This window comes from Pelophylax lessonae (assembly GCF_965119305.1).
Source record: "Pelophylax lessonae genome assembly, chromosome: 4".
Classification (NCBI taxonomy): Eukaryota; Metazoa; Chordata; class Amphibia; order Anura; family Ranidae; genus Pelophylax; species Pelophylax lessonae.
In genome coordinates, this window is record NC_138771.1 from 26,563,365 (window position 1) to 26,576,459 (window position 13,095).

Genomic DNA, 13,095 nt, shown 5'->3' on the forward strand with positions numbered 1-13,095 from the left:
ATTTACCATATTTAAAATGGCCGCTAGCTTAGAATGGTCGTTACCAGAGTCTTTAAGATGGCTGCTTTTCCAAGATGGTGGCCAATTGGGGAGGAGTTTCGTTTGGCGCCCCTCAAAGGTTCAGATACATGATGGAGCGAAATGGAGTTTGTGTAGATGAGTCTATGCATGGCTGTAGTAGGGTGTGTGTGTTGTATGTGCGATGTATATTGGGCAAAATGTCATGTGTCCTGTGTACTGTCTCATCTGGGCTTTTTCTTTTTATATGGTATAGAACAAAGGACTAATAAAATTACCTTAAGTTAAACCCAGAGGGAGTAACATGATCCCCATTGGTTGGAACATCTTATTCATTAACTGGTGATGTCATAGGGTGACACCTCTTGGTCAACCAGTATATTAAAATTAAATCTATAGGATTTCTCCATTTAAGAATATTATAAAACAACATAAAATGTAACCATGCTCTCATCGATTACATGTCCATTTAATATCCACCAGGTATCTGAATAAAGATTAAATCTGGTAACACCATCTTAATATTTAATATATCTTATTTAATATATATATCTTGGAAATTACTTTTTAACCTAAGACTTCAACTAGTAGCAGTCAGTCACCAGAGATGGCAGTCTTGCATTGCTCTTAGCTTCAGCATACAGCAATATAGCAGCATTATTTATCTTCAAATAAACTTTGCACCTTTATATTGACAAAGAGCTTACAATTCAGACCTCCTAGACTAAACACCTGGCAAGGCCAGAAAAGTTTTATGATGCTTTACCACTTACAAGAGCTTATTTACTGAAGCCTTACTAAACATGCAGTGATGAGTCCTCAAAATCAGTAAAGTTAGAATTTCGCAAAATATGAAACAATTATCATATGTTTTCTACATATCTATGTATGTTAGTTATATATATATATGTATATTTCATTGTTAATATTATGTTACATATAAGATTATAACATATCTGTAAATATTTATTTAAATGGGTTTAAGCATAGAAAATACTGACTAAGGTTTTTAGAAAATACTGACTAAGGTTTAGGATTCCACACACAGATACCTTGGAATAGCGTCTTAGACTTTATCTTAAAGAAAGTCAACAGACTATTTATTTATTTATTACCTTAGGTCAACACAGCATGTTTGGGGTAAACCTGTTTTAGAATTTCCTGAACAGGCACTTTTAAAGGAGATTTAACCTTTCAGTAACCTAACAAAAAAATGGATGTCATTGCTTCATATTTCTATACAGAACAAAATATAACATTTAATTTCTATTTGTAAATTTAACCTCCCCAAATAAGCCTGACAGTTAATACAACATCAATACAGCAAATTAGGTATTAGTCGTTACTATGCCTGTATAAGGCTCCTTTCACATGCGCGGTGCATCGGACGGAGTCTGTTTAGATCAGCGGGGGATCGATCACCGATCCCCGCTATGCAGGCTGCGCTCTGTGTGCAGAGATGGAGCTGTCAGAACCCCGCTCTCCTCTATGGGAGATTGGATGATAAAGAACCGCCTGTGCATTTTCATTCGATCTTATCCGATCCTCCAGATGGATGGAAAATAGTTTTTCCATCCGTCCGGATTTCACGGATCGGATAGCAGCGGGCCTCAGCGTAGGGCTGAATGGAGCGACTTGGGTTCTCGGTTTTATTTTTATGAACTTTGGGGAGAGCATAATATGTTGGAATGACCGGGTAAGTGGTACGTATGAACTCCCAAGCATGTTTGGGAATTCTATTATTTAATTAGGCCAAATCTATCATTTCGTAGACTTGGTCATTGTACTTCTTGATGAATGAACCAGAGATATGACGATACCAATCACGGTTCCTGAGAACATTAGTACACACATATATACTGGTCATTGTCCATAATGACCGTATTGCCCCCTTTTATCTGAAGGTTTAATCGTGATTTCCAACCGATTGGGTAGATTATCCGACGCTTGTCTCTCCCCACAAGAGTCTCTCTTGGTGAGAATTGATTTTCAGCATCTGAATGTCTTTACTTACTGATTTAAGAAAGGACTCTAAATTTGAGTTTAAACTTGGTGAGGGGTAACTGTCGGATTTCTTCTTTAGGCAAATTTTCAGATTTATAGGGGCCATTGAACCTGCCAGAAGGGAATCCAGGTCAATGCTGTCAAAGAGGTCAAGCGGTTAATTTCCCTGTAAGAGGCCAACTAGGTTGTCAATTGCTTTTTGGTCCTGAGCAGACGTCTGACCTGTTGATATACAATTTTCTTATCATAAAGAGTTTTTTATAGTAATTTACGTCCAAAAAGTTGGAGATCCTTTAGGACCTCAAACTTATCAATGTTGTGAGTTGGACAAGTTGAGGCCTCGCTGTAAGACCTGAATCTCCTCATCCGACAGTTTATGCTTTGAGAGATTGATAATATTGAGATGTGAGGACTCGTCAGTAGTAGAGGTAATAGTGGGAATTGCAGTTACTGCAGAGGTGACGGGAAGTGAAATGTGTGGAAGGAGGGGTCATGAAGATCCCATTTGAGTGGATGGTGGTAAACCAATGTCACTAGGTGTATTGGAGGGAAGGGAATGTGAGGAAGTGCCTCCCCCCCCCCCCCCCTATATAATTGCCAGTCATATGTCGATTGGAATCGCTGCGTGAAGGTGCTAGACCCAAATTAGGAGGAGTGTTTGAACTTGTGGGAGTGAAATAAGAGATACAGAAGTTGACTCTAGCGTGCATTTTTTAGGAGAACATGCAAGGGACCCATCACCAAACGGACGTTATTCATTTTTCTTTCATGATTTATTCTTAATTGTCTGAGAAGAAAGAGGTTGGACTTCAGTGGACTGGTCCATAGGCCTCCCCCCGTACTCTTCTTCACTTGTAAGGAACCTTAAAGATACCGCCTTTCTGGCTGAGCAAGCGAATGCATATCACTACTGGGTTTTGATCTTCTTGGCTGATTAATCTTGGGTTTCTAGATATGGCTTGATAACTGTTGGTGTGTGTGTGTGTGTGTGTGTGTATATATATATATATATATATATATATATATATATATATATATATATATATATATATATATATATATATATATATATATATACATCAAATCTCATTTGCTTCATTTCAGAAATGAGGAAAGAAAGGAGTTTCTGAAAAGCGTTGGGTGTTTCTCTCAGGGCTGCTCATTAACCATTTTTTCAGTAGCAGTCCCTGTGTGTTTTATGCTGAATGTGCACATTTGCCAATTGTATGTATTGTTATACCCTTTCAACTCCAGCTGCTTTTGTGTGTCTCTTTTAATATTTCTAATAAATTATGGATTTATACTTCTATACATACTTTTGTGACTTTGGATATGCTCTTTATTGTTAATGAACATGTCAGCCTGCTAAAGTCCCGTTAGGGGGTACCCATTTTCCTCCTTTTTTTAACATGACAAAATGTGGAAAACTTCAAGATGTGTGAATACTTTTTCAAAGCATTGTATAATGTACAGTACTCAGCATAAATGAGTACACCCCTTTTGAAAAACAAGATGTTAATCAACATCTCAATGAACACAAGAACAATTTCCCAAATTTTCACAAAACTTGAGTTTTAGAGAACCTTTTTTTTTTTTTAGCTCATTACATGAAAGTAAGGTTAATAATCTAACTTGGATTACAAAATCTTCAGTTTTACTCAGATTTGATGCAAAAATGAATACACCCCACAACAAAAACTACTCCATCTAGTATTTTGTATGATCTCCATGATTTGTAAGGACAGCACCAAGTCTTCTAGGCATGAAATAAACAAGTTGGCAACATATTGCAACATCTATCTTTTTCCATTCTTCATGTCCTCTTTTAGAGCCTGGATGCTGGATGGAGAGTGATGCTCAATTTGTCTCTTCAGAATTCTCCATAGGTGTTCGATTGGGTTCAGATCAGGAAACATACTTTACCTCTGAATCACTTTCACCCTGTTCTTTAGAAATGCAACAGTGGCCTTAGATGTGTGTTTTGGATCATTGTGATGTTGGAAAAGTGCACAATGACCAAGTGATGGTAGCATCTTCTCTTTCAATATAGAGCAGTACGTGCTGTGAATTCATGATACCATCAATGAAATGCAGCTCCCTGACACCAGCAGCACTCATGCAGCCCCACAGAAGGACACTGCCACCACCATGTTTGACTGTAGGCACCATGCATTTCTCCTTGTACTCCTCATCTTTGTGACACCATACAGTTTTAAAGCCATCAGTTCCGAAAACCTTTTATCTTGGTCTCATCCAACTCCTGAGTACAGAGTCCCATTTAGTCTTCTTCTTTTTCAGCATGGGACCTGGCAAATTCTAGGTGGGCTTTTTTGTGCTTGGGCTTTAGGAGAGGCTTCCTTTATGAACGATACCCATGCATGCCATTCCTCTGCAGTGTACGCCATATTGTGTCATGGGAAACAATCACCCTAGTTTGGCTTTCTACTTCTTTAGGTAACTGCAGTGAACTTGCATGGCGGTTTTCTTCAACCCTTCTCATCAGAAGACACTCCTGTTGAGGTGTTAACTTCCGTGGGCGGCCTGGACGTCTCTGTGAGATGGTTACAGTTCCATCTTTGTTAAATTTATCTATCACTTTTGCTCCAGTATTCTGACTGATAAGTAACGCTTTGCTGATCTTTTTGTAGCCATCTTTCTTGTGTATAGAAATTATTTTCTTTATCAGGCCTTGTGACATTTCTCTTACATGTGGTGTCATTGCTGACAGCATGAAATGGGAGGGGTTTTCTTAAGTAACACCCTTTTTATAATCAACTGTCTGCTGGACACCTGTTTAATGAATAATTACACTCACCCGTAGTTGAATTCTTAATAATTAGGATTTTGTTGCCTACAATTTAGCTTTGCTTCTAAGACTTTCATTGGGGTGTATTCATTTTTGGAAAATGGTCTTTAATGAATTTGTTAGGAAAAATACCTTTTTTTTTTTTTTTTATTTTGTGCGCAAATTAACAAATCTTGTTTGCAATCAATAGCCCCTATTTGTAGGAGTATTCTGTAGTATAGTGTCCCATAGAAAATGTTCATTCTAAAAGGAAACTAAGGGCTCTTTCACACGGACGTTCCGTATGTCCGTTTTTCATCCCATCCGTTTGCGGATGAAAAACGGACATAATGTATCTCTATGTAAATACGGATGTCATCGGATGATCATCCTCTGACATCCGTCTTTTGTCAGTTCAGTTTTTTTGAACGGAGGAGAACCCTATTTTTTCTTTCTTTCAAAAAACGGAACTGAAGCAAAAACGGAGGTCAGTGGTGTCATCCGCAGACATCCGTATTTACATAGACATGCATTATGTCAGTTTTTCATCCGCAAACGGATGGGATGAAAAAACGGACATACGGACCGGATGACACAAGTGTCATCCGTGTCCGTTACAAAAAAAAAAAAAAAGGACCTGATCGGGCAAAAAAAAAGGAACGCCCGTGTGAAAGAGCCCTAAAGGTTTTCTGACAAATCTGTTGGGATGTACTCCTTTATGATGGGCACTGTATATGTGTGTGTGTGTGTATGTATATATGTATATATATATATATATATATATATATATATATATATATATATATATATATATATATATATATAATTAGAGAGAGATACAGGTGCATCTCATACAATTATAATTTCATCAAAAAGTTAATTTATTTCAGTAATTCAATTCAAAAAGTGAAGCTCATGTATTTTATATAGATGCATTACACACAGAGTGATATATTTCAAGCATTTCTTTTTAATTTCGATGATTATGGCTTATAGCCATAGCCATACCCAAAATTCAGTATCCCAGAAAATTAGAATATTACATAAGAAAAAAAAAAGGATTTTATTATACAGAAATGTTGGCTTAAGCCCCGTACACACGTACCGATTGTCGGCCGACGACCGATCGGGCGATTGTAGGCTTGTTAGTATGATGCTTCCGACAGCTGACAGCGCACTTTCGGCCAAAAATAATCTGTCGTGCAGGCATTAAAATTTTTGTAGGCCAACACCAGAACGGCCGATTGTTCGCCAGTCAGTACAGATTTCGGCCGACAATCAGCAGATTTGCAAGACTGGGCATGCTCAGAAGAAAAAACACAGGGAAAGTTAACCATCACATGACATCACTTCTGCAGTCGGCGGACAAAATTCTTGTGCAGTCTTTTGCACTTTTCAGTGGACAGGACAGCCCTGGACAAAAGACGGCCGATCAGTCGGCCGACGATCGGTACGTGTGTACGAGGCATTACTGAAAAGTATGTCCATGTACAGTATAGGATGCACTCAATACTTGGTTGGGGCTCCTTTTGCATGAATTACCACATCAATGCGGTTTGGCATGGAGGCGATCAGTCTGTGGCACTGCTGAGGTGTTATGGAAGCCCAGGTTGCTTTGATAGTGGCCTTCAGCTCATCTGCATTGTTGGGTTTGGCGTCTTATCTCCTTGACAGCACCCCACAGATTCTCTATGGGGTTTAGGTCAGCTGAGTTTGCTGGCTGATCAAGCCCAATGATACCATGATCCTTAATCCAGATATTGCAGTGTGGGCAGGTGCCAAGGCCTGCTTGAAAATGAAATCGGCATGTCCATAAAGCTGGTGGAAACTTCACACTGGACTTCATGCAAATTGGATTCTGTGCCTCTCCACACTACTTGCCAGATATTCCTGCAACTACTTTAACATTGCTGTAGGCCTCTTGGCAGCCTCTCTGACCAGTTTTATTTTCATTTTTTTGGAGGGACGTCCAGTTCTTGGTGATGTCACTGTTGTGCCATATTTTCTCCACTTGATGAGGACTGTCTTCACTGTGTTCCATGGTATATCTAATGCAATGGTCTTCAAACTGTGGCCCGGGGGCCGAATGTGGCCCTTTGCATGCCTTTATCTGGCCCTTGGAGAACTAGTTCAAAAACTAACAGCAATAATTGGGCACCTTTCCCCCTACTGACACCATCAATGAGGCACTATTCTTCCCATTGAAACCTTCAATGGGACACTATTCCTCCCATTAAAACCAAAGATGGGGCTCTAATGCCTGGGCATTTTTACTCCCACTGACCATAGTCTGGCACCCCCTAAGTGTATATATGTATGTTTTTTTATATATATATATATATATATATATATATATATATATATATATATATATATATATATATATATATATATATATATATATATATATATATATAGTTTTTATATATATAGTTTTTATATATATGTGTGTGTGTGTGTGTATATATATATATATATATATATATATATATAATAGTTTTTTTAAAGTGTTTTTGGTTTCTTTATTATTATATTGTATATTTTGTAATATTGTATGTGTATGTATGTTTTTATGTATGTGTATGTATGTTTTTTTATATATATATATATATATATATATATATATATATATATATATATATATATATATATATATATATATATATATATGTTTTTAAAGTGTTTTTGTTTTTTTTATTATATTGTATATTTTGTAATATTGTATATTTTACCCAAAACGTTCTGTATTATATGAAAACTGGAGATGTCAATGTTACTCATAGGATCCTCCAGATTCCAGCTGTCAGGCACAGGTCCAGCACAGGACAGAAAATTAATGTATTTAAAGGGGAACTCCACCCTAACACTAAAATCGTTACATCTACAGGCATCCACGATCTAAGACTAACCTATCTATCCCTGTAAAGAAGAAATCACTATATATATATATATGTATGTATGTGTGTGTGTGTGTGTGTGTGTGTGTGTGTATATGTATATATATATATATATATATATATATATATATATATATATATATATACCTTTTTGTAGCCGCTCCGGTTCGGTCTCCAGCAGAGATAGCTCTGCAGAGGAGACAGCCCAACACCGGCTGGGAAGTGACGTCACCCATAGACTTACTATAGGGCTTCCGATGTCAGCTGCCTCTTTTTCTACACACTCCTACACAGCGAAGCAGCCACTGACAGCTCAGTGTAGGACTAGACCGGATCAGCTTCAGAAAAGGTACGTATAGCGATTTCTTCTTTACACGGCTAGATAGGTTAGTCTTAGATCGTGGATGCCTATAGATGTAGAGATTTTAATGTTGGGGTGGACTTCCCCTTTAACAGATTGGTTGCTATGAGCCTAACTGCTATCTACTCTAAATACAAAATAAACTTCGCACAGGATTCGGGAGGCACAATCCAATCTACCGTGCTCTTACTGACCCTGTGTAGAGGTGTGCTCTTGTTAAGCAGTAAAATACACAGGCCTCAGTTTAAGGTTAACTGAGTGAATGTTCTGACCTTGGCATTCTTGCTGAGTGTACTGGATAGCATTTGTAGAGGAGTGAGTGCTTGAATGGTTCCAATTTAACCATTTGCGGTCCAACTCAATCTTTACATTTTTTGCACACGTTAAAATCAGCATTTTTTGCTAGGAAATTGCAGTACATCCGGAAAGTATTCACAGCACTTCACTTTTTCCACGTTTTGTTATGTTACAGCCTTTTTCCAAAATTTAATTAAATTCATTATTTTCCTCAAAATTCTTTAAACAATCCCCCATAATGACAATGAAGTTTGTTTAAAGTCTTTGAAAATGTATTCACAAAGAAATGGAAAAAAAGCCCATGTACATAAGTATTCACAGCCTTTGCTCAATTCTTTGTTAAAGACCCAATTCGCACCAATTACAGCCTCAAGTCTTTTTGAGTATGAGGCTACAACCTTGGCACACCTACTTTTGGGCAGTTTCTCCTGCTCTTCTTTGCAGGACCTCTCAAGCTCCATCAAGTTGGATGGGGAGTGTTGATGCGCAGCCATTTTCAGATCTCTCCAGAGATGTTCAATCGGGTTCAAGTCTGGGATCTGGCTGGGCCACTCTCAAGGACATTCACAGAGTTGTCCCATAGCCACTCCTTCATTATCTTGGCTGTGTGCTTAGTGTAGTTGTCCTGTTGGAAGATGAACCTTCACCCCAGTCTGAGGTCCAGAGCGCTCTTGAGCAGGTTTCCATCAAGGATGTCTCTTTTCATTGTGGCATTCATATTTCCCTCGTTCCTGCCACTGAAAATCATCCCCACAGCATGATGCTGCCACCACCATGCTTCACTGTAGGGATGGTATTGGCCAGGTGATGAGTGATGCCTAGTTTCCTCCAGACATGATGCTTGCCATTTAGGCCAAAAAATTCAATCCTTGTTTTATCAGACCAGAGAATTTTGTTTCTCATGGTTTGAGAGTCCTTCAGGTGCCTTTTAGCAAATTCCAGGTGGGCTGTCATGTGCCGTTTTACTGAGAAGTGGCTTTTGTCTGGACACTCTACCATATAGGTCTGACTGGTGGAATGCTGTAGAGTTGGTTGTTCTTCTTGAAAGTTCTCCTCTCTCCACAGAGAAACGCTAGAGCTCTTGCAGAGTGACCATCGGATTCTTGGTCATCTCCCTGACTAAGGCCCTTCTCCCCCGATCGCTCAGTTTGGCCAGGCGGCCCGATCTAGGAAGAATCCTGGTGGCTACAAACTTCTTCCATTTACGGATGATGGAGGCCACTGTGCTCATTGGGACCTTCAATGCTGCAGACATTTTTCTGTCCCATTCTTCAGATCTGTGCCGCCATACAATCCTGTCTCGGAGGTCTACAGACAATTCCTTGGACTTCATGGCTTGGTTGGTATTCTGACATGCACTGTTAACTATGGGACCTTTTATATAGACAGGTGTGTGTCTTTCCAAATCGTGTCCAATCAACTGAATTAACCACAGGTGGACTCCAAGTTGTAGGAACATCTAATGCCTCGTACACACGCTCAGATAATCGGACGACTTATCGTTCACGTTTTATTGCCTGATACTAATATTAAATTCAACAATGCTTACTAAACGTATGATTTTTTTTTTTTTTTTCCGTAGGATTCTGGAAAAGCTTCCTGGTTGGTGCAAAACAAAAAACAATTGCAGCCAGGCTTTTTATGGGTTATTTTTGTGTTTCTGATCATGCGTGGTCTTTCTCTATCAATTTTTGAAAACTTTTGAGGTACTTTATTGGTGTGTTTCCTTATCCTTATGTGATTTGTTGAATTCAAACTAGTCCTTAATTTACAGAAAATGTACACCAAGCTCCTGAAGAGTGGATGATAATCCCACGAAACGCGTAGAGCCATTAAATATGAAATATGAAGATTTATCAGGATATGGATTATGTATTACCTATGAAAGAGCCCTTGAGCCACTGGATGTATCACTGCTATGTATTTTATGATGTGTGTATATATATATATATATATATATATATATATGCCGTTGTATGATATTTTTAGCTGCTATTATATATCTATTTATTATGATTATATGTCTAGCAAAACAATTCCTTTATTATCTTTTTATATGTCCATACCTGAATTGTCTGTATTTGTACTATGAATATGTAGATTTTATTTTATTTATTCACGCACTAATGCTGCAGGATTTATTTTTACAGTGCAGCAAAAAATAAATGAATATATTGAAACTACTTTATTTCCATTTGGAGATTTGTAACAGCAACCTACCTCATTTAAAGTCCCGCTATCCCCATGCCCCCTTTTTGTACACAATATTAGGGATGGAGATGGTTGCTGTGATGCTTCGGATCATTTCCTATTCAATCTATACACGCCTCGTACACACGCTCAGATAATCGGACGACTTATCGTTCACGTTTTATTGCCTGATACTAATATTAAATTCAACAATGCTTACTAAACGTACTAACGACCAGATTATCGTGCGATCAATTTCAAAGCGTTTTTTTTTTATTTTTTTTTGTATGATTATCTGATCGCGTGTACGAGGCATTGAGGATGATCAGTGGAAACAAGATGCACCTGAGCTCAATTTTGAGTGTCATGGAAGGCTGTGAATACTTAAATACATGTGATTTTTGTTTTTTTTTTTTTTTAAATACATTTGCAAAGATTTCATGCTGTCATTGTGGGGGATTGTTTGTAGAATTTTGAGGAAAATAATGAATTGAATTCATTTTGGAAAAAGGCTGTAACATAACAAAATGTGGAAAAAGTGAAGCGCTGTGAATACTTTCCGGATGCACTGTACTTACAATCCCCAGACACACATTGCACAAATTCTCAGGAAAAAATGCACTAAAAATCATTTTAAGTGCACACAGACACAATGTTTATGCCTAACTGATAAAATATAAAAGATGAGGTCATGTCGAGTAATTTTAGATCCCAAACCCAAATTTTGTTCAACCGAGAAATAGCGACAAACTACGATACCTAAAAAAAATTTTCAAAAGCGATGTTTTAAATGCCTTTACAGGCTATCAGTGTAGAGCTAATAGTAAGTGATGGTCCTAAAATTATTGCTCTCACTCTGACGTTCCTGGTGATACTTCACATTTGTGGTTCAATCATTGTTTACATATGCTTGTGGGACCTACGCTCGCATCTGTGTGTATGTGTTGGTTTCTTTACCATTTTAATTTATTTTATTTATATTTATTTATTTTAGTTTTTTTACACTTTAATTTTTTATTTTTTTTTTTCATATTGCTATCACAAGTTTGTCAACAAGCCCCTTTTGTGATAGCTTTGGCCAGTGACATGTACTCTTTACGTACACATCAGGGGTCAGATGTCTCCCCTGCCTTCTAAAGCAGCAGATCAAGCACAGCTATAAAAACGGAAGTGGCAAAATCACCATCCCTTCCGTCTTCTTTCATCAGAGACAGACAGAGATCAGGGAATAGATGTTCCTCGATCTCCTCCTGTGTAAAGGGATCCTGGCTGTTATGTCAGGGAAGAACTTGATAAAGAATGGCAAAGTTGCCAATTTCCAAAATGGCCGCGCAGGACTGTCAGGAAATGACATGTATGCTAATTCCAAAATGGCCATGTGGGACGTCCTAATTAGAGCCAATTATCAACACCCACTTCCTATATAAACTCAGCACTGGCTGCCATTCATTGCTGGATTATCTTCAGCTAGTACCTGTTTGCCTTGTGCTTTGAAACCCCTGCTTGATTGACTACCCGTTACCGACCCGGCTATCCTTGACCTGCTCTGGCTTTCTCCTGCTCTGAACCCGGCTTGCCTTACGGACTTCTCCCTGCCTGCTCCTGATTGACTACCCGTGTTTGACCCTCAGCCTGGCTTCTGACCTTGATTTTGCACTAACCTGCCTGCACGTCCAGTGATCCAAGTGACTGTCTTTCCTACTTCGGATCCGAGTCCTGACACAGCTACACCTGCAGGCAACCCGTGCACCTTTGGGCACAGCACCCTCTGTCACCATATCCAGGGGTGCTCTGCACTCAGCCGCAAGTGGAGCCCTCTCGTCACCTCAGCCTCCAACCAGGTTCGTGATATGTTTACTGGGTGGTGGGAGCTCTTCTCTGTACTGTAAAAGAGATCAGGTGGCTATAACACCACCTGGATCACTTGTACAAGACAGCTGATTGTTAAATGTAAAAATCGGTACTAAGATCATGGCTGCAGTTACAACCATGATCTTGTAATGACCACTTGCTGACTGGACGTTTTTATACATGCGGCAGTCAACAGGCGGTTAGAGAGCCTTTCACTGAACCTTACTTTTTTAATGAAAAGCCTTTTTTAACCGTAGAGCCCAATAAATACTTTCCATGTTTCAAGCAGAGCAAGCAGCAGCAGGCAGCGATCTGACACTCAAGGAAGTGTCAGAATTCTACTAACTTGCATTGATCAGAATATGGGGAAAAAACATTTTAATGAAACATTGGTCATAGACTTGGAGAAAGTAAATTCTGTTTATTTCTATCCATGACCCCGACTAGTAGATTTCACCTCACTTCCTGACCCTATGACAAGGAGACCAATAAGGGAGCTGTTGTCACTGGGATGGTAAGAGAGAGACAGTGATAATAATAACCTTACAGAAGATCTAACCTTTCTAGTCTGTTGATTTTTTAATGGCTGGGTTGAACTTTTAAACATCCACACAACCAACATAGAGCCTTGAAAGTGTACATATATCAGATCAGTGCAATATACGGTAACTTTCTTTTTAGTTTTAAAAATA

General features: G+C 38.6%; 1 protein-coding gene across 1 annotated transcript in view; it reads left to right on the forward strand.

Moving 5' to 3' along the window:
• LINS1 (lines homolog 1) overlaps positions 1 to 13,095 on the forward strand; it is a 76,016-nt gene that overhangs the window by 28,070 nt on the left and 34,851 nt on the right. The window lies entirely within an intron of this gene.